This window comes from Podarcis bocagei, assembly GCF_964188305.1.
Source record: "Podarcis bocagei genome assembly, chromosome: 6".
NCBI lineage: Eukaryota > Metazoa > Chordata > Lepidosauria > Squamata > Lacertidae > Podarcis > Podarcis bocagei.
In genome coordinates, this window is record NC_138130.1 from 74230487 (window position 1) to 74257279 (window position 26793).

Below are 26793 nucleotides of genomic sequence, written 5' to 3' on the forward strand. Positions count from 1 at the left end.
CACCAAAATTCATATTGGGGAAAAAACACTCACGGGAACCATTTTTTTCCAAGCCTAATTGTGAAGTGAAAGGGCAAGAGAGAGCATCATAGCACACAGGGAGAAGAGGGTTAATCCTTCCCTCTCCAGTTGAAACTCCTCCCTCCAAAATGTCCTCTGTGCAGCAATTAAATTTGAAAGCATCCTTCCATTAGTTCAAGTGGAAGCGTATTTTCAAGTCTCATTGCTGCACAGGGGAAGAGGTGAGGAAAAGCAGGCCACATGGGGAGACTAGTGGTTTCCCAAATAGCTTGATGCTAGAAATGTATACAATTATGCCTGGCATGGAGAAAGAAAGAATTCCCTCTCATTCGTGATACTAAAACTCAGGTTCCTCCAATGAGGAAATTGCTTAGCAGCAATGAAGGTGGGTCCCTTGCAGTTGCAGTGTACAAGTGCTGCCCCTTGCAGAACTCAGTGGGGAAGAGGAGAGGGGCTAAACTAGAACAAGTTCTCCCCTTCTCCAATTGGCTCTGGCGCCACCTTCTATTGGTCTGACTGCCTTCCACCCGAATGGGCACCAGCCACCGTGGAGTAGCAGCAGATTCAGAAATGACTACGTATTCATGCAACGCGTGTCTAATTTATGGAACTCACTGCTGCGAGCTGCTGACTATGGCAATTATGTTGTTGTTGTTTAGTCATTTAGTCGTGACCAACTCTTCGTGACCCCATGGACAAGAGCACGCCAGGCACTCTTGTCTTCCTTCCACTGCCTCCCGCAGTTTGGTCAAACTCATGCTGGTAGCTTCGAGAACACTGTCCAACCATCTCATCCTCTGTCGTCCCCTTCTCCTTGTGCGCTCCATCTTTCCCAACATCAGGGTCTTTTCCAGGGAGTCTTCTCTTCTCATGAGGTGGCCAAAGTATTGGAGCCTCAGCTTCACAGTCTGTCCTTCCAGTGAGCATTCAGGGCTGATTTCCTTAAGAATGGATAGGTTTGATCTTCTTGCAGTCCATGGGACTCTCAAGAGTCTCCTCCAGCACCATAATTCAAAAGCATCAATTCTTCAGCGATCAGCCTTCTTTATGGTCCAGCTCACTCTTCCATACATCACTACTGGGAAAACCATAGCTTTAACTATATGGACCTTTGTTGGCAAGGTGATGTCTCTGCTTTCTGCATTTTTTTCTGGCAATTATGTTAGATGCCTTTCAAAGTGGACTGGACAGATCCATGGAGAACATGTGCCTACCAGTAATGACAACTGTGTGGAACCTCAGGAACCTCAGCTGCTGGGGAGCACAGAAGGTCTGCTGCCCTCTTTTCTGGCTTCCCAAGAAATCTAGTTAGCCACTGTGGGTATTCTGGCCTGATCCAGCAGGACACTAGTTTAAGATATAAATGCATTTTGCTGCACAAGCCGCATGGCTGGTTTCTGGGCAACTGCTATAAATTAAGCAGGCAACTGCTTAAGGGGAGGGCTTCATGGTTATGGATTCCATGTGCTTAACATAGCTGGGGCGCACTGTGTCCAAAAACCCCTATGAGATAAAACATCTAGATACAGAATACCTCTCTCCCATGCACATACTTTTAGCCTATGGGCCATCAATTGCTCCAGCCTGATTTACAAGCCACAGAAGGCAAAGGCAGGAATAATACTATTAGAGGTATGGATTACCTTGTTTGAACAGAAACAGCAATGTAATGGAAAATGCATTAAACATACAATTATATGAGATAATGGGTATTTATTTTTATTTTTTTAGAAGTTGACGGATAGGTCAAGGAAGGAAACATTCCTTATATCCTGTAGCAGCAGTAGCATGGACATTCATTAGTTAGTGCTTACGAGGTAAGAGGCAAATTACGCTGACAGTAGGGAGTGTCTTGTTTCTGAAGAGCTTCAGTATGAAACAAAACATGCTGCTGAGCACTTGGCCAAAAAAATAAAAATAAAAAAGCCAAGCAAGCGGAATGCTAGACAGCCAATTAAACTTTTTTTTTTCCAGAAAGCTACTCACTTCTAAAACAATCCATCAGCAAGAAGCTGTTCCTACTTAGAAGCAGTGCCAAAGCTGACTGGATCTGTAGATCCCTGGGATACAGATAATGAAAGCACATTCCCCCCCCCATTTTTTCCCATAGCAACTTTGTTACTTACAGAGCAATCCTAAATCCGGCAGAATGATGGCTAAGGGGCTGTTATGAGATCTATGAGTGCTGCTCTGCCACTGGAGAGGGAGACCAGATCTCTGGTACTTTAGAGAAAACAGGGTGGGTGGCATCCAGCTAAACAGCTTTGCTAGTGCAAGCACTTTGGGCTGCGTATGGTATTTCCTCTCCTTCTCTTCTGTTTGTGTGCCCCCTAACTCTGTTTCAAATGGTTGGGTTGGGGGAATCCAGACCGTATTTAATGGGCACACAACTTTGGGGTATATGAATCTGAATGGTTCTCCTCCACAACATGGATCACCGCTCCTAATTAAGTCAGGCTCAACACCCACCTTCCATTCCATTACAAACTGCAGGCTTGGGTTTCTCAGCAGGCCCTGCAATATATATTTTCTCTTTTCCCATAACCTTTGGATTTCAATTTTTGTTTTTGCTTACCGGATAAGTTCAACTCTGCTCACTACTCTGATCTTTTAGGCAGTCCCAATAAAGGCACCATCTACTGTTGCTCTGATATGTGTTTTCCCTAATAAGCCAGTGTGATTTTTCTGCTCCTAACAGTATTAACTGTATCGTGATATTTATTGTTGTTGTTGTTGTTGTCTTTCAGCCCATCCTAACACCATTCAGATGCTGCTGAGCTAGGGTTAGTGGGATTTGTTGTTCAGGAACATCTGGTGAGCCAAAGGTTCCCCACTCCTGCTCTAGTCTTCCCTTCCCTTCCCTATCCTCTTATTTCCTGACAGAAGAATACCTCATTTTCTAAAAATATATTTACAGGAAAGGAAGAATGACCAAGAGATACTATATACTGGATTGCTTTTTATATAGATTGAAAAGGGTTGCATGGGAGAAGTAATGTGAGCATTCCAATTGTAAGCTAAAATCAAAGCACTAAAAGGCCAAGCTGCAGTTATAATTCATGCACCCAGTTTATAAAGGCAGGTTTCAAGGAGACTTTTGCTACAGCAGTCTGATTTTCAGAACCACTTCACTTGTTACAAAATACCTTTGAATCTGTAGGAAACAAATTCGTGTGTAGATAATCATGTGCGATGGTCACACACATTGTTGCTTTTCTTAAGAACACAGGGATCTTCCCGATACGAAGTCAGACCACTGGGTCCACTTAGCCCAGTATTGACCTTGTTCGCACATAACACTATGCCAAAGTTAACATCAACCACAGTTAAAACTGAAATAAAAAAATTCCTTCCAGTAGCACCTTAAAGACCAACTAAGTTACTTCTTGGTATGAGCTTTTGTGTGCATGCACACTTCTTCAGATACACTCAGATACAGATACAGATGTGTGTATCTGAAGAAGTGTGCATGCACACGAAAGCTCATACCAAGAACTAACTTAGTTGGTCTTTAAGGTGCTACTGGAAGGAATTTTTTTATTTTGACTATGGCAGACCAACACGGCTACCTATCTGTAGTTAAAACTGAGGCATCAAGTAGATGGTTGCTTAAACTGTGGCTTATTACATTCCCTTTCCCCATTAAAGGAGATGCAAGCCAAGAAGAACCACTCTTCACTCACAGCGCTAATGCTTTGGGGCAATGACAGCTCATTAACCATAGTTAAGAAGGGGGTCCAAGTTCACAAATAATGCTAAGCTATGGTGTTAAAAGGGACGCGGGTGGCGCTGTGGGTAAAACCTCAGCGCCTAGGGCTTGCCGATCGCATGGTCGGCGGTTCGAATCCCTGCGGCGGGGTGAGCTCCCATCTTCGGTCCCAGCTCCTGCCCACCTAGCAGTTCAAAAGCACCCCTAAAGTGCAAGTAGATAAATAGGTACCGCTTTCTAGCGGGAAGGTAAACGGCGTTTCCGTGTGCTGTGCTGGTGCCGGCTTGCCAGAGCAGCTTCGTCACGCTGGCCACGTGACCCAGAAGTGTCTCCGGACAGCGCTGGCCCCTGGCCTCTTAAGTGAGATGGGCGCACAACCCTAGAGTCAGACACAACTGGCCCGTACGGGCAGGGGTACCTTTACCTTTTTATGGTGGATGTTAACTAATGTTTTGTGAGCCAGCCACAACATTTGGTTAATGTGTGAGCTTTGGTCACAGTTAATAAACCATAATTAAGCTGCCTGGCCTGGGTTCACATTAATGCTAGCCCATCATTTAAGAAACCACATACAGTGGTACCTCAGGTTACATATGCTTCAGGTTACAGACTCCGCTAACCCAGAAATAGTACCTCGGGTTAAGAACTTTGCTTCAGGATGAGACCAGAAATTGTGCTCCAGTGGCGCAGCAGCAGCAGCGGGGGAGCCCATTAGCTAAAGTGGTCTTCAAGTTAAGAACAGTTTCAGGTTAAGTACAGACCTCCGGAACGAATTAAGTACTTAACCCAAGGTACCACTGTATTAATAAACCTTGGCTCAGCATTATGTGTGAACAAAACAACTCTCTATGTAGACCGGCAAAAGCTCGCCAGGGTTTCAGAGATGCTAGGGGTTCAACCTGGAATCTTCTTCATGCAAGGCAGACACTCTACCACTGAGCTGTGGCCCAAGCTATGGTCCCAAAATGTTTTCCCCACTTTTTGTACACAAACCAGGAAACTATTATTCCACTTTCGCTGCAAAGTCACTGGACACTTACAGTGAAGCAGTCCTTGCATTTGAACACACGGACAGCAGACATGATAAAAATTATTTTCTGAGAAGAAACACTGAGAAAAATCTGCAATTCATAATTTTCATTTTTGGTCTTTCCAAAATTCCCTGTGTTGCTCTGAAAGGGCACGTGCCTGTGGTCAAAAGCATATCTTATCAGAGGCTTATTTGTCCCTGCCCTGCATGCTTCATTACATTCTCACAAAAGACCAATTTGCAAGCTGCAGGCAGTTTCAAAGAAACATGTTTCAAAAGGAAACTTGCAACAGGCTTGTATGAATCTTTTGCTTCCTGTGCCAAGATAACCTTTCCCCACAGCTTCCTATCTTTACAACAACTCTTCCTGCCTCCAGGCTCCCCATCTCAGGCTTTGTATCCTGGGACAAGAGGAACTGTTGCCTGCTTGGATGAGAAAGGTTCCTTTGCGTTTCCAAGAATGAAGACCATCTGTTTCTGGAAAAATGACAGGTTGCCCTTTTGGACCTCATTCTTGCACACTACCCTTAGAATCATAGAATTGTAGTGTTGGAAGGGACCCTGAAGATCATCAAGTCCATGGGGAGGCAAACTAAGGCCCAGGGGCCGGATCCGGCCCAATCGCCTTCTAAATCCAGCCCACGGACGGTCCAGGAATCAGCATGTTTTTACATGAGTAGAATGTGTGCTTTTATTTAAAATGCATCTCTGGGTTATTTGTGGGGCATAGGAATTCGTTCATTATTATTTTTTTCAAAATATAGACTGGCCCTCCACAAGGTCTGAGGGACAGTGGACTGGCTGCATGCTGAAAAAGTTTGCTGACCCCTGATCTAGTCCAATCCCCCATGTTGTTGTTGTTTAGTCGTGTCTGACTCTTCGTGACCCCATGGACCAGAGCACACCAGGCGCTCCTGTCTTCAATCCCCCACAATGCAGGAAAATGCAGCTGTGGGGCTCAAACCTGAAACCTTCGTGTTATCAGCAGCATGCTCTAACTAACTGAGCCATGCAATCCTTGCTCCAAAAGTACAATAATGGGGGGAGTTCCTTCCTAGGAACTCACTTAACAGCAATACTGCACTACAGAATCCATCTATGTGAACTAGTTTTTGGCATGTATTGATTCTGTAATATTGAAGACTATTCCCGAGGCATATTTTCTTGATCTGCTACTGCATGTAGAAAATGACTAACATATCACTTTGAAGTTCTGAGAAATCTAAAGTGCGTGAGAACAAGTTTGGGTGTGATGGAAAGAAAAAGAAGCAAAAAACCACAGATTGGTGGCATCTAAAAATGTAAATACATTTGTTTCTCAGTTGGTAAGAAATTTATTATTATTATTATTATTATTATTATTATTATTATTATTATTATTATTATTCACTAGTGCTATGAGATTTCTGTCAATCAGGTTTATGTTTTTGGGTTTTTCTAAAGGCACCATCATCTTGTTTTCAACTGAGAAATTGTGGAGGTTATGTAAAGTTTGCATAACAGTTATGAAAGAAGGGATAATCTTTAAAGCGTATGGAAAAATGGACAATGTCACTTGCTTTGGCGTTCACACAAAGGAAGAGAAAAAGGAGGTGGCACAATTGTAACATGAGAATCTCATGAAAAGCAAAGCTGATTAACATGAAGCAATCAAATACATTTCCACGAGTATAAAAGAAACTATGGCAATCCTATATTCAGTGGCCTGGTAGCAAATCACATTGAACTAAACGACCCTTCCTTCTGTGCAAACATGGGTAGGATTGCACTGTAAATGACATTCAGCCATGCTACATTGACAACTATTTAAATAACAAATAATTTTAAAAAGAAGGACTGATTAAGTGGAAACCCATGAAACAAGCTTTTTTAAAAATCCTTTCTGCACCTACTTTGCTTTCCAACACTTACCACTCTCTTTACACAGACATCTCATACTCCCAACACTCAAACCTAAACTATACTTGAAGTTAAATGTGCTTTTCTACCTAACTTGCAACATGTTTTTTTTCCATGCAACTTGCATTGCCAGTGTGCTTGTGTGAGATAACTAATCAGAGCAGGCAATCCTTCCTAGCCTGCTGAAGTCCTGATGAAAACTTCTGTTTTGAAGGTGCAGTTGGCATTGGAGAAGATCCTCCATTGGCATCTGTGTGGCGATTCTCCATCCGTGCAAGCTAACAGCGTTTTCAGAGGACAGATTTTAATCAAGACTGAAACAAGGCCAGAATAGCTTAAATTCCCCTTCTGTTCTTGCCCTGATACAAGCTGGTACAATATTCATTTTTTAAAAAACCCTGCCTGATAAGTAGCTGAAATGTTCAAGTCAAGGGTGAAATCCAACAGTGTACCATAGCCTTTAGGATTGGGAACTGGGGTGGGAGTAAGAGCTTCTCACTGTGCTCAATCTAGAACTGCAGTTGGAAGTTCTGTCTTTCTCCTGTAACATGCAAGCACGGTTTAAGTGGTGGATTTAGAATGTGCCTACAGTGGTACCTCAGGTTACAGAGGCTTCAGGTTACAGATGCTTCAGGTTACAGACTCCACTAACCCAGAAATAGTACCTTGGGTTAAGAACTTTGCTTCAGGATGAGAACAGAAATCGCGTGGCGGCGGCAGCAGGAGGCTCCGTTAGCTAAAGTGGTGCTTCAGGTTAAGAACAGTTTCAGGTTAAGAACGGACCTCCAGAACGAATTAAGTTCTTAACCTGAGGTACCACTGTATTTCTTTCTTCAAATCACCTTCCATAAAAACACAAGAACAGTCTGTTGGATCAGGTCAGTGGTCCACCTAATCCAGCGTCCTGTTCCCACAGTGGCCAACCAAATGCCTGCAGGAAACCAGGGAGCAGAACATGAGCTCGAGAGCACTCTTGCCTCTCTCATGGTTTCCAGCAACTAGCATTCAGAAGCATTGCTGGCTCCAAATGAGAAGACAGAGCATCAGTACCATGGCTAGTAGCCATCCATAGCCCTCTCCTCCTCCATGAATTCATCTGATCCTCTTTTAAAGCCATCCAAGTTGGTTGCCACCACTGCCTCCTGGGGGAGCGAGCTCCTTAGTCTGCACTGCAGGAAGAAGTACTTTCTTTTATCTGCCCTAAATCTTCCAACATCCAGCTTGACTGGATGTCCCCGAGCTCTGTCCCCTTTCTCCATGCCATGCATAATTTTATAATCTTCTATCACGCCGCCTCTTGTTCGCCTTTTCTCTAAATTAAAAAGTTCCAAAGGCTGCAACCTTTCCTCATAGGGAAGTCGCTCCATCCCCTTGATCACTTTCTTGGCCCTTTTCTAAACCTTTTCCAACTCTACAATATCCTGTTTGAGGTGAGGCAACCAGAACTGTACAAAGTACAGTCCTACCTTGGTTTTCAAACAGCTTAGTTCTTGAATGTTTTGGCTCCCGGACACCGCAATCCCAGAAGTGACTATTCTGGTTTACGAACTATTTTTGAAAGCCGAACGTCCAACAGGGCTTCAGCGTCTTCTGATTGGCTTCCTACAGCCAATCAGAAGCTGCGCTTTGGTTTCCGAAAATTTTGGAAGTCGAACGGACTTCCGGAATGGATACTGTTCAACTTCCAAGGTACGACTGTACTCTTAATTGTGGTCACACCATAGATTTGTCTAACGGCATTATGGTAATATCATACGTAGCATGTCTTTCCTTTCAGCCATCTATATATCCCTGAAGTTTTGCACCATATGCAAAGTAACTAAGCTTAGTCACATGTTTGTCTCAATGCCACCAGCTACAACCACATCCTGGTTCTTAACTGTAGTTCAGTTCAATTGCAAAAGGCTTCTAAAGTTTTTAATACAAAAAATAATAATAACAAGAAAGGGATTTTCATGTTATGCTTGCATAAACATGGGTTCCCGCACTATAAAGAAATGGGAGAAATGTCTCGCCTTTAAAATGGACAGCATGGCATGCTAAATTAAATATGCTTTTAAGATCACTGATTTCAATGAAATTAAGCACACTGTAGTCTGTGTTTCAATTATAACATATCTCCAGCTGACACCAGTTTCAACAGTGTCACTTTACAAGCTCAGGCATATAACCTACCGCATTTTTCGCCCCATAAGACGCACTTTTTCCCCTCCAAAAATGAAGGGGAAATGTGCCTGCGTCTTATGGGGTGAATGTAGGCTTTCGCTGAAGCCTGGAGAGCGAGGGGGGTCGGTGCGTACCGACCCCTCTCGCTCTCCAGGCTTCAGGAAGCTCTGCGCAACCCTCGGGAGACCGGCTCCGAGGGTTGCGCAGAGCTGCCTGCAATCCCGGGACCAGCGCAGCTCTGCGCGGCCACCGGTAGCCGGGGGAGAAGCTCCGACCCCGCTCCCGGGGGCCGCGCAGAGCTGCCTGCGGTCCTGGGACCAGCGCAGCTCTGCCCAGCCACCGGGAGCCGGGGGCGCTAAGCTCCGCCCCGCTCCCGGTGGCCGCGCAGAGCTGCCTGCAGTCCTGGGACCAGCGCAGCTCTGCCCGGCCACCGGGAGCCGGGGGAGAAGCTCCGCCCCACTCCCGGTGGCCGTGCAGAGCTGCCTGCGGTCCTGGGACCAGCGCAGCTCTGCCCGGCCACCGGGAGCCGGGGGAGAAGCTCCGCCCCGCTCCCGGTGGCCCTGCAGAGCTGCCTGCGGTCCTGGGACCAGCGCAGCTCTGCGCCGCCATCCCAAGCGGGGCGCTAAGTCCCGCCCCGCTCGGGATGGCGGCACAGAGCTGCCTGCCGTCGCGGGACTGCAGGCAGGTCTACGCCGCCATCCCGAGCGGGGCGCTAAGTCCCGCCCCGCTCGGGATGGCGGCACAGAGCTGCCTGCCCTCCCGGGACTGGTGCACTTCTCCCCATCGCCAGCCCCACAAGCTCGGGGGACAGCGGGGAGGCAGAGCGTGCCTTCCCACTGTTCCCCGACCTGGTTCTTCCAGCCCCGCACCTGGGGGGGAAAATAAAATTTTTTTTCTTTATTTCCCCCCAAAAAAACTAGGTGCGTCTTATGGGCCGGAGCGTCTTATGGGGCGCAAAATACGGTACTAGCATTACCCCTTTAGGATTATAGCTCAGTAACACAGGAAGGTATCTTTTTTTTTTTAAGAAATGCTCTCTCTATTGAGCGTCTAGTTTTTCTGGAAAAGCTGGGTTTAAAAAATAAATAAAAGCTAAAATTCCAATGTAATCGTAAGACTCTGAGAGCGGAAGGGCTAAGGAAAACATCAAAAGGTCACAAGACATGGAATACCATCACGAGATAAGTCACACAGTCCATTTTATTTTCCAGCATAGCCTTGTAGCCTTTGGAAATTCAAAGCCTGCAGTCCTGCGGAAGCATGAGAGCGCCGTAAAGAAAAATAAACAGGGGCAAGTGAACAGCAGCATGTCAGAGGTATCAGGTTTACTAACAACTGTGAGTCAACAATAAGGTGGAAGAGAAAGGAAGGGCTCTGTTCATTCATCCATCTCAGTAATGAGCCCTACCTCTCTATGTCATACAGAAGGGACTCATAAGAACATACTAGCCGTAACAGCTATATGCTCTGCCTCCACAGCTGGAAGTAGCAATACTTCTCAATACCAGTTGCTGGAAACCATAGGAAGGGGAGGGCTCTAGTGCTCACATCCTGCCTGCTAGTTTCCCACAGACATCTGATCAACCACTGTGAGAATAGGACGCTGGACTAGATGGGCCACTGGCCTGTTCCATTAGGCTCTGCTGGAAGAAAAACCTGCTGGATCAGGCCAATAGCCCATCTAATTTAGCATCCTGTTCTCACAGTGGCCAACCAGATGCCTGTGGGAAACTCACAAGCCGGACCTGAGCACAACCGCACATGCCATTACCAGCAGCTGGCATCCTGAAGCCTATTGCCTCTGACTCAGGAAATCGAACATAGCCATCTAGGTTAGTAGACGTGGATATTCTTATCCTCTATGAGGTCTCACAACCCTGTCCCTTCACACCACTGGCATGCCAGCTTACAGCTAATAACTGTCTCCCACAATACCACTCTTTACCTTGAACGGACCTGCTTAGAAAGCCTGACTCAAGAGTATAAGCGCTTCCGGTCTTCATAAGGCATCTTCAAACTTTTTAGACCCATAACCCATGTTTAACTCAAACATGCATTGGCAGACCCATTTCTCAATCTTTTACTACATCTTCACATGATGCTGAGACCCACCTTGGGTCATGCCACAACCCACTGATGCGTCCCCACGCACCAGTTGAGAACCAGTGCCATAAGGCATATTAATGGGAAAGACTTCAAATAATTAATTCTTGGACCAGCAGCTCTATGAAACATTTCTAGTTGCTGTTACACCTCATTCTCGTAACTGCTTGCCTCTTATCAAAAGGCAATTACTCCACAAACTGCAGGAGGTAAGCTTCCCCAACAGTTAGCAGATGCCTGCCCCACTGCCCTTCTTTGAGGCTGTACAGGCAACTCTCATCTTACATGTGGATTATATTCTGGGGGTAGCGGATAAAGCCAAATAATGTATAGTCAAAACGCATTGGGTTCCATGATGGGTGGGATTGCCAAAGTCTTTTTTCACGGATGCCTCACCCTTTTGATAGAAAAAATAATTGCCAAACACATAAAGCTGAGCGTCCACAAGTTAAATGCGTGCAAATTGTGAGTTACCTGTATATTGCATCTCAGAATACTGAGGGGACCGCCTTCCGTGATGCTGGCCAGCTTCCCATTGGCTGCAGGAAGCTCCTGCAGTCAATTGGAAGCTGCGCACACCTCCTCTGTGCCAGAAATAACATATGCGCGTTCGTGCGCACGCACACACTCCAGCCCACCGCAGCGTCTGTGGGACCATGAACTGGCCCAAGCCACAAAAACTTTGCTGACCCCGGAGAAAGATTATTTGTGTGTGAGGGGATCTAACTGGTTAGCAGATACTTCTTACTGGGTTAACCTTTAGTGCTGAAAGAGAAGAAAAGTTTCTGGATCTGCAGCCAGTGTTAGAAACTGAGATATGAAAGCTAGGAGCTAAATGGCACCTTAAACCTAGGTTATGGGCACAACAACAGAATGTCTAGGCACACTTTTTTAATAATAAGAATACAAAGCTGAAAATGAATGAACTGCAGCTAAAATATTATGTTCATCTTTCACATGGTCTAGTCCTTACCCTGCCCACTCCCCCTAATATCCTTAGGAGGGTCTCTTCTCCAGTCTTCAGAGAGTAGCTGGAAGGGGGGAAGCAAAAAAAAAAGGTCCTCCTTTCCTTCCACTCTGAGTTTTAATCAGAAATCTTAGGTGCAGGACTGCTCCCAGAGGTCAAAAACTGCTTGCGCTTATGAAATGCCCTGTCGCAAAATGCGCCTAAAACAATGGGAATATTGAACACGCGCTTATGGAAATGCCCTGTCGCAAAATGCACCTAAAACAATGGGAATTTCGAACACTGTCTGCAGCTTGAAAATTTGCTACCTTTTCAGCTCTGAAAATACTTTTTTTTTTTTAACAGGTTCTGCAGCCCTATTGCAGTCCATTGATGTACATCAGAGAAGGGTGAGTTAATGTGATGATTCCCACACTGCACACACAGTGTTAAGGACCTGCCCTACCAATGTGAGAGCCCCAATTTTGAATTTGTTCTTACTAATTTTGAAGGTGCATCAGGTTTAAGGACTTGTTCTGTTCCTTCTACTCTTTTATTCTCTTTCAGAGAAATCAAAGATATATAAATTGTTAAAATAAATAAATGCTAGTAGGGTTAAGAGTGAGGTCTGCAAAGGCAGAACCAAGGGAAAGCTAGGATCCAATGGGAGGCAACTGATTAAGAAGCGGGGGAAAGCCTGCAAAAGGACAGAGTTCACTCCTCTGCCCTCATTTCTCATCTAACTGCCTTCAGCTCCCACTCACTAATGCCTTAGGATTACATCCTTAAATCTCTCATTGGCTTCAGCCAGCATGCCAAACTCTCCATACCACTATACGTCAAGCAGGGAATACAAATCCATAAATGTCAGCTTGTATAGCACATGAACTTCTTTTCCAAAAGAACAAACATCTCTTTGTAATCAGAGGTAATGATCAGAAGAGTTGTCTACCATACAAAGCTTTCCTTTGCACTAAGGTCAGGACTGTGCATGCTGAAGAAATGAAGAGAATTAACCTAAAAAAACAAATTCTATGTCCTTGGATAGATTGTCTGAACTTGCATAACTCTCCTGCTTCTAACAGATATCAGTGAAGGAAAGTGGGGGTGTTGGAAACTAAAGCTTTAGATCCTGGGCACTGGAAATTCCACTAACAGCAAAATCCTATGTAGGAAGGTCTCTAGTTTTCAGCCAAGCCTCAGGCTGACTACTGACTACTACAGACACTGCCTAGTGTGCACACTTGTGACCTGCATCTTTGTTACATACATAAGGTCTGGAAACTTGCTTTTTCAGAAGAAGGACAAGGAGGAGGATCTCAGATGCTGAGTTCCATATACAGGTAACCAACCATGAGCTTTTGTGGATCTAGGGCTCTTAGTAGACCACAGGCTTAATATGAGTCAACAGTGTGATGCAGCAGCAAAAAAAGGTCAGGCTATTCTAGGCTGCATCAACAGACGTATAGATAGTGTCTAGATAAAGGGAAGTAATAATACCACTCTATTCTGCCTTGCTCAGACCATACCTGAAGTACTGAGTCCAGTTCTGGACACCACAATTTAAGAAGGATATTGTGCAGATGAATAATAATAATTTATTATTTGTACCCCACCCATCTGACTGCGTTTCCCCAGCCACTGTGGGCGGCTTCCAACAAACATTAAAAATACATTAAAATGTCACACATTAAAAACTTCTCTAAACAGGGCTGCCTTCAGAAGGTGATCAAGATGATAAAGGGCCTGGGAACCAAATGTTATAAGGGTTTGAGGTAACTGGGTATATTTAGCTTGGAGAAGACTAAGAGGATATATGATAGCCATCTTCAAATATCTGAAGGGCTGTCACATGGAAGGTGGAGCAAGCTTGTTTTCTCTTGCTCCAAAGTGTAGGACCTGCACCAATGGATTCAAGTTACATGAAAGGAGGAGATTCTGACTAAACACCAGAAAGAACTTCCTGAAAGTAAGAGCAGTTTGATGGTGGAACAGACTCCCTCATGAGGTTGTGGACTCTGCTTCCTCGGAGGCTTTTAAGCGGAGATCGGAAGGCCATCTGTCATGGACGCTTTAGTTGAGATTCTTGCATTGCAGGGATTTGGACTAAATGACCCTTGGAGTCCCTTCCAACTTTACAGTTCTACAATTCTATTATTCATACTGTCTTTACAACAGTTTCATTTAGTGTGCTTCTCCCTCTGCCTTTCTGCTGTCTATTTTTGTCCTGTTTCAGCCGTTTCAGTATTTGACTCACTACTCTGCTCACACATTTAACTTTCTGCATCCTTCTGCTTCCTGATAAAGATCTAAATAGGACTGTGTGCCTTCCAATGTTTGCTTTAGAAGCATTTATATGCCCCTGCCTTTTAAATCCAAGAGCAGTGTCTCATTGTATAATAAAATAATACTGTGATTATAAAAATGCAAACACCATAAATCATTCAAACATCTAAACCCATAGCTATCTAACAGCAGTAAAAGGACTTTGCTTTATGCAAGGACACAAGAAATAAATGGTTGCTAAGTTATGGGTTGACATGGTCACACCTGCAATGCAGCCTTGACCAAGGTAAGCAACAATTCCTTACCATCTATCAGCTTACCATTACTCAGTCTGCCCATGCAACCTCATGTGGTTGGTGGGCTAATAATTTTTTAGGCATTTGCAAAGCTATTGCCAACATTACAATGAGCAGCAATGGGATAGATAACATCCTACAACTCACAAGGTACTTTATTAGACAGTTGCAATTTCAAAGGAAGAAATGGCTGGAGGCAACTGGCAGAGGGGGGACAGAGGCAAAAGGTAAGGGTTGAGACCTACCCCATAGATGCTCTTTCTCAGCAGTTTAACAGGCATGCCTGCTCTTGGTGTTCCAAGGAGTTGCTCATACAGGGGTTTTTGCTGGACAAGTATCTACTGGACATTCTACCACTGAGCTCCCCACCAGGTTAAGTAGTGGAGGAATGATGTTCCTGGCTCAGACCAGATTACATATGGACTACTCCACTGCCTGCACAGGTTACAGTAGCCTGCACCATTATATGTTACTTTGTTGAGAAAATCAGTGCTCTTCAGAGTAAAATTGTGCCACTACATGCTACTACTGTCTCATTCAGGGTGAGGTCAAGTGCTGCAGAGAGGAAAGCAAAAACTCTCTTGAAAAAAGTTTGAGTCCCATTCCTGAACAAGTTCCTCTCCGGCCACCAACTCAAAGCCATGCTCTCCAAACTGCTTTCCTCCCTGCAGGGAGAAAGATGCTCCCCCACATAGGTTAAAATCAAGCAGCTTGGGGAGGGGAGTGATTCTGAGATGCAAAGCAAATGTGGAACCTAGAATTAAGTAGCCCCTCCCTTCCTGCTTTTCTTCCAGTTAAGATTTGTCGCCTACGTAGGATCCTTTTGCTTTAAAAAAAAAAAAAAAGCAGAGAAAAGGAGCATGGAACTCCTTCAAATGTCTAGATCAGTGCTTAAGTGGATTACAGGGAAAAGGCACTCTGAACACATGCTAGTATGCATGGTATATACGGTATGTTCCCGAGCCTGCATTTTCAGAGTGACTAGTGCACACTCAAAGCCATCTTTTCCACACCTCTGAACTCCCCAAAGATTGGCTCTTTTCTGTTCCTGAACAGACCAAGACTAGAGGATGTCCCTATTTTCATTGGAGAAATGTTAGAGGGTATGCTTTCAGGGCTGCTCTGCTTAATGCTTGCAAAGGAAATCGAGAATAACCACTGGATAATGCAGTCCAGGCCTTGATTCCAAACTCTGCCTGGGACAACATGTAGTCTTTGCATAATGTTGAAAAAAGTTGGAGATGTACCTTTTACTCAAGCTGTGATATACATCAACAGCTTTACATCAGCTTAGTGTACTTTCCCCTCAATGAAGGTTACAGATGTTGCCCTAAGGCTATGTATTCATAATGCATGATGTCACAGTAAGCAAGTTAAGCACTATTGAGTAGGAGTGGGAAAGCTGGTTATTTATCCCTTGTACTTCTGAAAAACTTCTTGAGCAAAAGTATGTCCAGCCTCAGTGCTATGTGTGCACTTTAGTGCTCCTAAAATATGGACTGAGATATGTCCTCAAACCAAAATTTTAAAATAAAAGCTTTTAAATATAAAATTGTATAGAAAACATGCAACAATTATTCATTTCCCCAGAGGTATATTCCATCATTTCTCCCAGAAGTGGCTTGAGGGGAAGAATAAATCTTTATTTATAAAAGGTGTATTTATAAAATTAAGTTTGACAGGATATTTTTAACCTGTTCATAACTTAGCACCTAAAATTAAGCGTTTGAGGGTATTGATAATTTTTTGCAGATTAGTTCCAAATAACAGTGCTCAAAATTCCCCTGACACCAGGTGAATTTGCAACTAGCGTGGGTCCAGTTGCGACCATGTGGAGATCTCTGAATGCCAGGTTGATGACTGACATCTCCATCTGGCTGGCCCCTCCAGTTTTCTTAATGAAGTAAGCAGAAGAACTCAGTTATTGCATTTATATCCCATCTTTTTCTCCAAGGAGTACATGTTCCCCCTCCCCGCAGTTAATCCGTACAATGACCCTGTGAGGTAGATTAAGAGGCTGTGGCTGGCCCAAGGTCACCCAGAGAGCTTCATGGCTTGAGTGGGGATTTGAACCCTGTTATCTCACAGGTCCTATGGGGCAGCTATATAAATTAAGTAGGTAAAGAAATAAGGGGAAAGCTTGAATTTGTTTTATTTGATGTGTTGTAAACCACTTTGGCATTTTTTCTTTAAAATATAAAGTGGCATAGAAATCAAATAAATACTAATAATAACAACAGTAAATCTCATTGGGAAAAAGGTGCCTAGACATTGCATTGCAGCGACTGTAAACTAGGTTTAAGCTGCCATTTGGTGATTAGCTTATATATCTGACTTTGTAACACTGGTTTATACTCTTCTAACATGGATTAGAATTGCAAATGTACGTTTAATTCCCCCTCCCCCACTTAAATTTTAGATCTTCAAAAGGAAGGAGGAAGCATTCTGCACAACACTGCTGCAGAGATGCACTACAACTTAATCAGTCTCCCTACAAAATCCTGGCTGAAATGTTCTAAGACAGTGATATCCAACAAGTAGATTGCGATCTGCTCAACAATGATTGCTTCATAAAAAAGTTCAACAACCTTGGTAGATCACTGCCAGTTTTTTAATAGTGTGAGTAGATCTCAGTCTCTTGAAAGTTGGACATGCCTGTTCTAAGAGGAAGCCCATATCCAAAAGCAAATGACAACAAATCATATGCAGAGGAGAAGTGAATATTACAAACCCCAAAACACGGCTAAGCATGCTAAGAGGTAACACATCTCCAAAGGATGTGGGGAAATTATATAAAAGCAAATCAAGTGCACTGGAGAATTACATTACAAATCCATCTGTTTTAAATGGGACTTCTAATCAAATCAGCTTTATCTTCTCTTTTCTCCCCCAATAGCCTAAAAATAAAACAGGCTGTCAGTTTTTCTAAAAACAGACATGGATCTCTAGCTGGGGATTTCCCCAAGGAATGGTCCAAGAACCACAGAATCAACCTGAGAACCACAACAAAATATTTTCCATCGCTCTATAGCCCGTGTTTCCTTGCCTTTCCAATAAATTTCCTTCATGTGCAAAAACTAAAACCTAAAATAAAAATGGGACACATCCAGACAGAAAAGCCTTTAGAAGCAAACTGTGATGAACATGTAAAGCAAGCATGTTTGAGCAACTTTGTTCAGTTTGCCTAGTTTGCATTGCAATCTGACAGACATTTCTTAGTAGTAAGAACCATTAAAATCAGAGGGACTTGGAAGTAAAGATGTTCAGGGGTGGACTACACAGTCTATAAATAGGTCTTATGATTACCGTGCAGCAAGCAACAAAGGGAAGCCACAGCTTGAAACAGTAAGCAACAATTTTGACAACCAAATAACCATTTCTCTCTGTAAACCATGCCCATTTACAGTGTCCAAATTTCACTCTGTCCTGTACAGATTCTTAAGCACATACGCTTACAGAATTTGCTATTCCAGATTCCAGAACCTTTAATTCATCCATGTTGGTCTGGTCCACTTACCTAGGTTGCATTTACACACAAGTCTATTCCATTTTCACAATGTTCCCCTAACTGTCATTTTTGCACATTCTATTTGAACTTCCACCCTTCCGGAAACACAGCAGAAAATAGCACCCATTTCTGCATTATTTGCAAATGAAGTCTGGAAGGAAATAACACTGAAATTAGAGCTAAACTTGTGCTATATTCTGCTACATTTCCAGAAATGGCTTTTATGACACCTAAAAGTTCAAATACGATGCTGAAATTAGCATTTAAGGGATAGTTGGGATAATGGAATTAACTGCTGTGTGAATACAGCCTCAAAATGATTTCCATTTAGCTTTCAAGAAAATGGACCAGAGATGAGTACACAAAGTATGGATGATGTGTAATGTTCAGTGGATTTAAGGCTGCTGATTTCAATGGATCTAGTCTTGAGTATACATTAGTTGGATATCACCCAAGTATATTTATGATTCATATTGGTTGTAAAACATAAAGGCAATTAACATCACTAGGGCCACAGTCTTGACCTCAATAAAATTCAGAATTTTACCTTTTGGGAAGTCTGGATTTGTGGAAAGACAAATGTTTGTGGAAAGTGGGAATGGTATTGTTAAACCTTTCAGCCATGAGCTGTAAAACCAACACATAATAGGCGCAAGGTACTTGGAAAAAAAGTCACAAGAGGTGAAGGCTGTTCTTGTTTAAACTTGCCTTACTTTCACCGCGGAAAAAATCAAAGGGCCCAGACATCTCTTTAAACTGTTTGCGCAGACTCACCTCACCAGGACCAAAACCGAATAAATGTTTTTAAGAGCGTAGGAAGAAAAGTGAGACAGAGAAAATTATAAGCCACAACGATTGAGGGGGCGGGCTAGTGAGGGAAGAGAAGACTGGGCCACCACTGCCTGTCTGCATTTAACCTTTTCAAGGAGCGATGCTGCTGCAGCCGCTCTCTACCACGTCGGCCCTTTTCGGCTGCTTGCTAACAGCACCGAGAGGGAGGAAGTCACGCCTCTCTCAACAGATCTCGTTTCACTCCGAGGCCTTAAACTTTTCGCCTTTTTTTCCTGGAAGCACGGGAGGCAGGAGGGACAGGGAGGCATGGAAACCGGGAAAGGTTTCCCCTCCGGCTTTGAAAAAGCACGAGGAGAGAAGCCCCGAGATCTGCGATCGCTACAGGATTCCTCCCCAGGAAAGCGCGGGCTGCGTCTCTCGACGATGCCAGGGGAAGTTTGAAAGGAAGAAAGCGCTCTCTCCGTCTGCCTCGCTCCCAAACTTCACGCCACATTGGGAGGGGGGAGGTCGGGGAGAGACAAAGGCAGGACCCCGAAAGCCGCGCGGATGCCGGGGGGGGTGCACTTTCCTCTCCTGTCCGAAAAAGTTTGAAACCGCAGCGCCAAGCTCCTCTTGAAACCCGCCGCGCCTCGTGCAGCCACGCGCTCCCTCGCTCCAAGCCTGAGGTGGGAAAGGCTTCAAGGCTTGCAGGACCTACCCGCTTTCCCTTTGCCTTCGTACGCAGAGATCCCACCCCACCCCTCTTCTAGCTACATCCAGGTGGGAAAGAAATAACCCGCTTCACGTGAGCCTAGGGATTTGCGCGGAGTGTCAGCCTTGGTACCCGCAATCCTTCCGCACAAAGCCTCGCAACCCACCAGCCCCCATTTCTGCAATAGACTGAAGCGCAGAGAGAAGAAGGGTCGCCTCACGAGCGACCTTGTTCAACTCGCCCAGGCTGGCCCCTTCCCCCCTGCTGGCCCAAGAGGCAAGTCCTCCCTCAGAGCTGGGGAAGGCGCCAGCGTCCTAACAGCCAGGCAGCTGCGGAGATCTTTGCAGCGTCAGGCGGCCCCTCCTCTCCACAGACCTTCGCTTTTCCTTACCGCGCCCGGCGGGCTGTTGCTCTTTCGCTAACCTCCAGCGTGGCTGGAGCCGCTTGCGCTGCAGCGCCGGGGCTTTCCCGCCTTGGGCTCCCAGCAGCCTGTGCTTCCCGGCGGCGGCTCCTTGCTGCCTCACTCTTCGGCCCTCCCGTCGCTCCGGCGGGTCTTCAGCGCTAAGGGACGGAGCCTCATCTGGGCAGGAGGCCGTGGCGGAGAGAGGGAGGAGAGAGACGGAGGGACGGACGGACAGAGCCTGGCGCTAAGACGGCGCTGCGCCGCGCCTCGGCTGCGAGCAAGAAGTCCGAGACGGCGAGGGAGTCCGTAGCAGGAGGAGAAGGAGGCTCCGCCCGCTGCAGCCGCCGCCAACGGCCTGCCCACTCGAGGAGAGGGAAGCCCTCCAGGTCGCGGGGCGAGCCCGGCCCCTCCTCCGCGCACAAGGAAAAGTTCAGAGGCAGGCGAGGAGACGGGGCCGCTGGACGAATCCGCTGCGCTAGGGGACGCCTCCCGAGCGAGGTCTCGGAGGGGTTTCGCCTGCCACAAGCCAGCCCCCAATATTGCTGAGTATTGGAGGGGGCCTTGCAGGCCTGGGTGAGCCCGGCCCCCTGCTCCAAGCTAGAGCCGGGCTGAGCCTCCCCAGCTTGAAGACTCCCAGAAAGGGAAACCCCTGCGCCAACCTGGCGACTTTATTCGAAGGTTAAAAGGTTAGGGCGCTTTGGGCCGGGAGGACACATTCCCTTAAAGAGGAAGTGGACTCCTAGGGGCTGAGGTCCCTTCGCCCCCCTGCCCCCCAATGAAATATTTGAGGCGTCCGCCCCCAGAGTTGATGGGCATTGCCATTCAAATGGTCTCCGTGCACCGCGTCATATGATTGATTATGCAGAGTAGGGCTTACTTGTCCCCCCCCCCAATTTTATTCAGGTTGGCACCCCTGATGGGTGGTGTTTAATTTTTACTGTTAGCAGACCTCTTGACATTTAATGCACCTAAGGCACCACGTTCTTTCATTAATTTCAGTGTTTCTTCTTGGTAGTGAACACCTAAGGCCCTCTTTCCTGTGTTGGTAATGTGGTTGTTAGGGCCTGTTTGCTCGCAGCTCTTTCACACGTATTTTCTGCATGAGGTGCTTCCCACAAGGCAGGAGGAGCTGCTGTTGTGAGGATAGCCCAGAGTTCCCGTCTCCTGTTTGACTTCTGGGAAAGGGGGAAACCAGCACATTGGGAAGATGTGGATTCTAGACTGGAAGCGAAACATTTCTCTCTCTTTTTTTTACACCAGAGTCCAAACTCCAGCTTCCCTTTCTGTTTGACCTCTCTCTGAGGGAGGACAGAATGGGAGGTAAACAGCACAGTCAAATATACTTAGAAGTTCTTTTCCATAGGACTTACTCTCAGGTAAAGGCTGTCTGAGGCGGTGATGCTGTACAGACTTACTAGGGAATAAGCCCCACTGAACATGGTATTATTTCTGCATGAATATGTAGAAGCTTGCACTGAAAGTGTAAAGATTTCTTGAAATGGGGGGGGGGGACCTGTGCCATGAATGTAGCATGAGACTGGCCATTCAGTCGCCATCTTTTGAGTTACATGTAAATTGGTGCGCCATCTGAATTAAAACCTAGGACAAACCTGTCTGAAAGACAAACAGGGTGATGAAGATGGTACTCCTAATTTCTGTCAAGCACAGGAGTCCCTTAGGCATAAAGCCAGGATTTTTGTTGGGGGGTGCACTACCAACATGTTAAGTATTTCTATCGTTTTAGTTGATGGGGAGGGCAGTGTATGAGAGTCCGCTATCGCCAGCATAACTTAAGTTTACTGTACGTTGGGATACTGTTTGCCAAAAAGCATTATTTGCCCTGTTTTTGCAGAAGCTCTTCTGACAGAACCAGATGTCTTTCCTTCCTGTATGCATTCTCAAAAGTGGGCTTGTGGTAAAGCAATCTGATAGTCTTAGAAAACACCCAAACTGAGGATCTGGTTCAGCCCCTCCCACAAGCCTTTCCTTTTTCTTTTTTATGCCCCAAGATTTTATCAGTTTGGTAGTGGTGGCATCCACTAAGATGAATAAATAAATAAAGTGGGCACAGAGAGGTTTAGGGATGCAAATTGCCCCCTCTCCAGTCATCAGATTAATGATTTGATAAGTAGGGAGGGGTGATAATTCCATCCTCAGCTGATATGCTGAGGGGGAAGTTTCTGTCCTGTGACTGTGAGAATGTGTGAGAGTTATCCTGCAGGAAAATTATTATTTACTTCACTGGGTGGGAGCTAATAAGTTGTAAGCTGCTACAATGATTTAATGTTTCTGAGGGCCACCACTACCCATAAAAAAGGAAAGATGTCTACATTTCTGACACAAGTTAACTTTGTATTTTCTGTAAAGGGCATGTGAAACAAAAGTCTCCCTGCCCACGAAGCCCCATTAGTTGAAACTCCAATATGTTTGTTTCCCACTATGATTTTCGTCATGTAAAGGCCATTCAACACCTACAGAAAACTTATGATCAATGCATGTTGGGTAGACCGAAAAGCCAAGATTAGAATCCATTATCATACCTTCAACTCAGGAGCTGAACCATTGCAGAAAGAATCACCCCTTTCCCCAAGGTAAAGAAAAGACACTTGGGACACGCTGCTCTTGGCTTGTGCAATTCAAAGCAAAACCGCAGAATGCTGTCCTGTGCATCGTAAAACACTGGTATTACATTACAAGATGACATATTCACCAGAGAATCTGCACTAGTTTTGCTAGTCAACACTCTTTGAAAAAGTCTCGAAACTCCAAATAAGAGGAACTTGAGTGACACATCAGTATCTGAGAGAAATCTTAAGTGTGTACTTTTCCATGAATTATTTTTGGCTGCATCATAGATCTGTGTTTCACTGTACTTTGCCATTATAACGAGGAGTTGCAGGCTAGTATTACCTTTACTTTCGGTTTAGAATCAAACCTGTTTCCACTCTCAGAATCATAGAACTGTAGTGTTGGAAGGGACCCTGAGGACCATCTAGTTCATGGGTAGGCAAACTAAGGCCCGGGGGTCGGATCCGGCCCAATCACCTTCTTAATCCGGCCTGCCGACAGTCTGGGAATCAGTGTGTTTTTACATGAGTAGAATGTGTCCTTTTATTTAAAATGCTTCTCTGGGTTATTTGTGGGGCACAGGAATTTGTTCATCCCCCCCCAAAAAAAATATAGTCCAGCCCCCCACAAGGTCTGAGGGACAGTGGACCGGCCCCCTGCTGAAAAAGTTTGCTGACCCCTGTCCAATACCCTGCAAATAACTGCAATGCTTCTCATAGCAAGCAGATTAAATAAGATTGCTCATAGCTTTAATCATAATGGGCAGATTAAATGTGATTGTCAGAAATGTGACACATCCTGTTTCCAAGATTTTGATATATTGTGTATTCTCTTTTATATAACACTACCACTTCAGCCTGAAATTCTGCCTTCTAGTGCCCTGATTTTACCTTATTGGAACTGGAAGCAAGAGAAATTGTGCCCCAAGGCAAATAAAGCAAGCCAGCCTAATGTCAACACTGCTGATTGGCTAGGCACCAGTGCTGCCTGAATATAGGTACCTAGCCTTCAACATGTTTTGGGTGCAATTCCCATCAGTCATGGCTAGCATTTCCAGTGTTCAATTCTGCGATTTACCCTACATGATTTGGGACTGCGTTATCTGAAAGAGCACATTCTCCCCTATGAGCCTATTTTTAAGGGAGAGGCCCTTTTCTCTGAGCTGCCAACATTTGAAGAACATTTGGCAGGAACTTGAGGGAGGGCCTTCTCAGTGGCTGCCCCTGTTCTGTGGAACTCCTTGCCAAAGAAGACCTGGCTAGATCCTTCTCTGATAAACTTCCACAAGAAGGCAAATATAAGTCATAAGCTGACTTATAAATATGTCATAATTGGTTTTGTAGTTTTTATTGCTATTTTAGCTACCTTGGGGGTTTTTTGGTTTTTTTAAATGTATTTTCTTCCTGTTTTATCCTATTCTCTTATTTATTTATTTTTGTATTTGCATTATAGTTGTTTGCCACCTTGAGCTTCATTTGGTAGAAAAGCCAAGATACAAATAATTTTGCATACGACCTTTCTATATACATAAAAATGTAAGGTTTTCATTGTGCAGCCCACATTGGAGGATTTACAGTGTTGTATCACAGTCTTGGATTCACCTGAAGTCAGGGCAGGGGGCTTAAGATAAAACAGCAGCAGAGGTTTGAATAAAGCAGGGATGGAAAGATACATAGGAGCTATGAGAGAACATGGGGCTTGAAGGAGCTGGGGGGAGAGAGGGGGAGATTCCCCTTCACTTCACTGGCCATTTTATCAAAATGTTCCTTCTATTATTTCCTCTTTTTTCATACATCAGCAGCTTCCTTTAAAAAAGTTTCCAAAGTATAAGTATTTGAAAACCATGATTTTTGAGAATAAATATGACTTTACACAATTTATTCTGGTTACCCAAATCTGCATTTTCAGATATGGAATCTGATTAGTTGATCTAAAAGTATCTCCAAACTATTGTCTTGCATTATGCACATGAACCCAACTGGACCTAGAACTTACACATTATCTCTTCCCTTGTGCATGCTGATTCCCTTCCTCCTTTTCTTCAACCAAACCAGCAAGTTATGGTTGCACTTGCCCTGCAAACCAGGTATCGATCCTGGTTTCTAATATTGGTTTCCAGGGAAAAGCACAAGCCATAGTCCGCCAATTCAGATGAAACAGTCACCTGTGTTTTGCCTCACACCGTGAAGGAGAAAAGGAATTGCAGTATGGCAGGGAAGATGAGAGTCCAGCCAGGTTCATGCACAGAGTATCATACCACTTGACATTGCAGCTGAACCATCCCTGTCTCTCTGCTTGCAAAATAGCAGAACTGGATTCAGCCACTTGATGCCACTCAACGCTGGGGAAGAGAAACCTTCCATGCTGCACTCATTGCTTAGTGTGTACTGAACTGAAACAAACTGAAATTCCAGCAGAGGGTGATGGCTTATGCCACCTAATTTGCTTATTTATGCTCTCTCCCCCTCTCCCCCCCCCATCGAAGCCTGACCTTTGATCAACTGTTCTGTTTCTCATGAAAACCATAATTTACTGTTCAGTGTAGTCAACAAAATGCCCATCACTACAGCACATAGGCTGCACAAAAAAGAGAGCTTCCTTTACCTGTCTACTATTTTTGTTCTGCTGCTGGATAATATGTTACTTTTCTCATGCTAATTTAATTATAAACGTATTACAGTGGTACCTCAGGTTACATACACTTCAGGTTACATACGCTTCAGGTTACAGACATCGCTAACCCAGAAATAGTGCTTCAGGTTAAGAACTTTGCTTCAGGATGAGAACAGAAATCGTGCTCTGGCGGTGCGGCGGCAGCAGGAGGCCCCATTAGCTAAAGTGGTACCTCAGGTTAAGAACAGTTTCAGGTTAAGAACAGAACTCCGGAACAAATTAAGTACTTAACCTGAGGTACGACTGTATCATTTATTTTAAAGGAAGAATCTCAATGCAGAAAAATACATACTGTACATAACACATGTTCAAGAACTGCAGTACACAAGAACTTCCAAAGAGGTTGGAGGAAGAAATGATTGCATGACTTTCACAGGCAATGCTTTTTGCTACGCCACAGTACAAAATGCCATGAATGAAGTAGTCCTGACTTGTCATGTCCCATTGTTGATAATACATGTTTCACACCTACATGTGTTAGTCCAATCACATATTGGAACAACCCCACGATGGCAACGAAGTCCTGAGCTTCGCTAGTCAAGGATTGCTTATTAATCACAGTTATAATCCACCCTTCACTGCATGATGCCGAAGTGGGGAACATAAGTAAAACACATTAACAGCATAAAACATAAAAATAGTGGAAACCACAGTTAGAACAGACCAGTTACCGGTAAACATTCTGCAGGAGGTAGCTACCTTTTATTTTATTTGTTCCAATCTCCTGTGAAGGCCTGGGCAAAGATGTGTGTCTTTACTTGCCCATATACACACACACACACACACACACACACACACACTGGTACCTTGGGTTACATACACTTCAGGTTACATATGCTTGAGGTTACAGACTCCTCTAACCCAGAAATATTACCTCGGCTTAAGAACTTTGCTTCAGGATGAGAACAGAAATCGTGCTCCGGCAGCGGCGCAGCAGCAGGAGGCCCCATTAGCTAGAGTGGTGCTTCAGGTTAAGAACAGTTTCAGGTTAAGAACAAACCTCCAGAACGAATTAAGTTCTTAACCCGAGGTACCACTGTATGGCATTCTACAGTCTAGGGGTCCCCCAGAGAAAGCTCCCTCACATGCTACCACCCCCCAAAAATTCACTAGGTGGGAATTGGGGTGTTGCAAGTAGGGCCTTCCCTGCCAATTTAAATACCTTGACAGGTTGGCAAGAGAGAAGGCGCATCTTCAGATAATTGGGGTATCTTAAACTCCACAGGGATCACCATTCTCAGGGTTTTCAATGTCTGATACTAGCTGAGGCAGGGAAGTTGGAAGGCAGCAGAGTGTGGTTTCTGATCTCTTGGGGGCTGTGCCAGAGGGGGGCTGATGAGCCTAATGCTAATTCACATAATGCAAAACCATCATTTAGCACTGTGCCCAAATGCAGCCATTCTGTTTGCAGAACTGTGGGCTATTTCTTCAAACAGGTTATAATTAACTTACCTGACTCACTGCCACATAATGTGGTGATGACCATCAATTTTGACGGTGATGAAGTGACATTAGAGAATAATATGGAGATAAGCCTGTCGGTGGGTATTAACGTTCTGGTTCCAAGGTAGTGTTGTTCTTTGCTAGCTGAAAAGCAGGGGATGGCTCTTGCTATTGTCATCTGCTTGTGGGCTTTCTGGAAGCACTTGGTTAACCCCTGTGAAAAGCAGGATGGTGGAGCAGATGGACCTTTGCCTCTGTT

The 26793-nt window shown here is 44.8% G+C and overlaps 1 protein-coding gene across 3 annotated transcripts in view; it reads right to left on the reverse strand.

Annotated features, from left to right (window-relative positions):
- Window positions 1-20420, reverse strand: part of ST3GAL6 (ST3 beta-galactoside alpha-2,3-sialyltransferase 6) — a 47636-nt gene extending 27216 nt beyond the window's left edge. Inside the window, exon 1 of one of the 3 annotated variants that reach the window (XM_081199062.1) lies at window positions 19871-20420. The gene's annotated coding sequence lies outside the window, so the exon portion shown is untranslated. Of the gene's footprint in view, window positions 1-19838 lie in introns of all 3 variants that reach the window. The other 2 variants (XM_081199061.1, XM_081199063.1) reach the window with 2 other exon arrangements.
- Between the last annotated feature and the right edge of the window lie 6373 nt (window positions 20421-26793).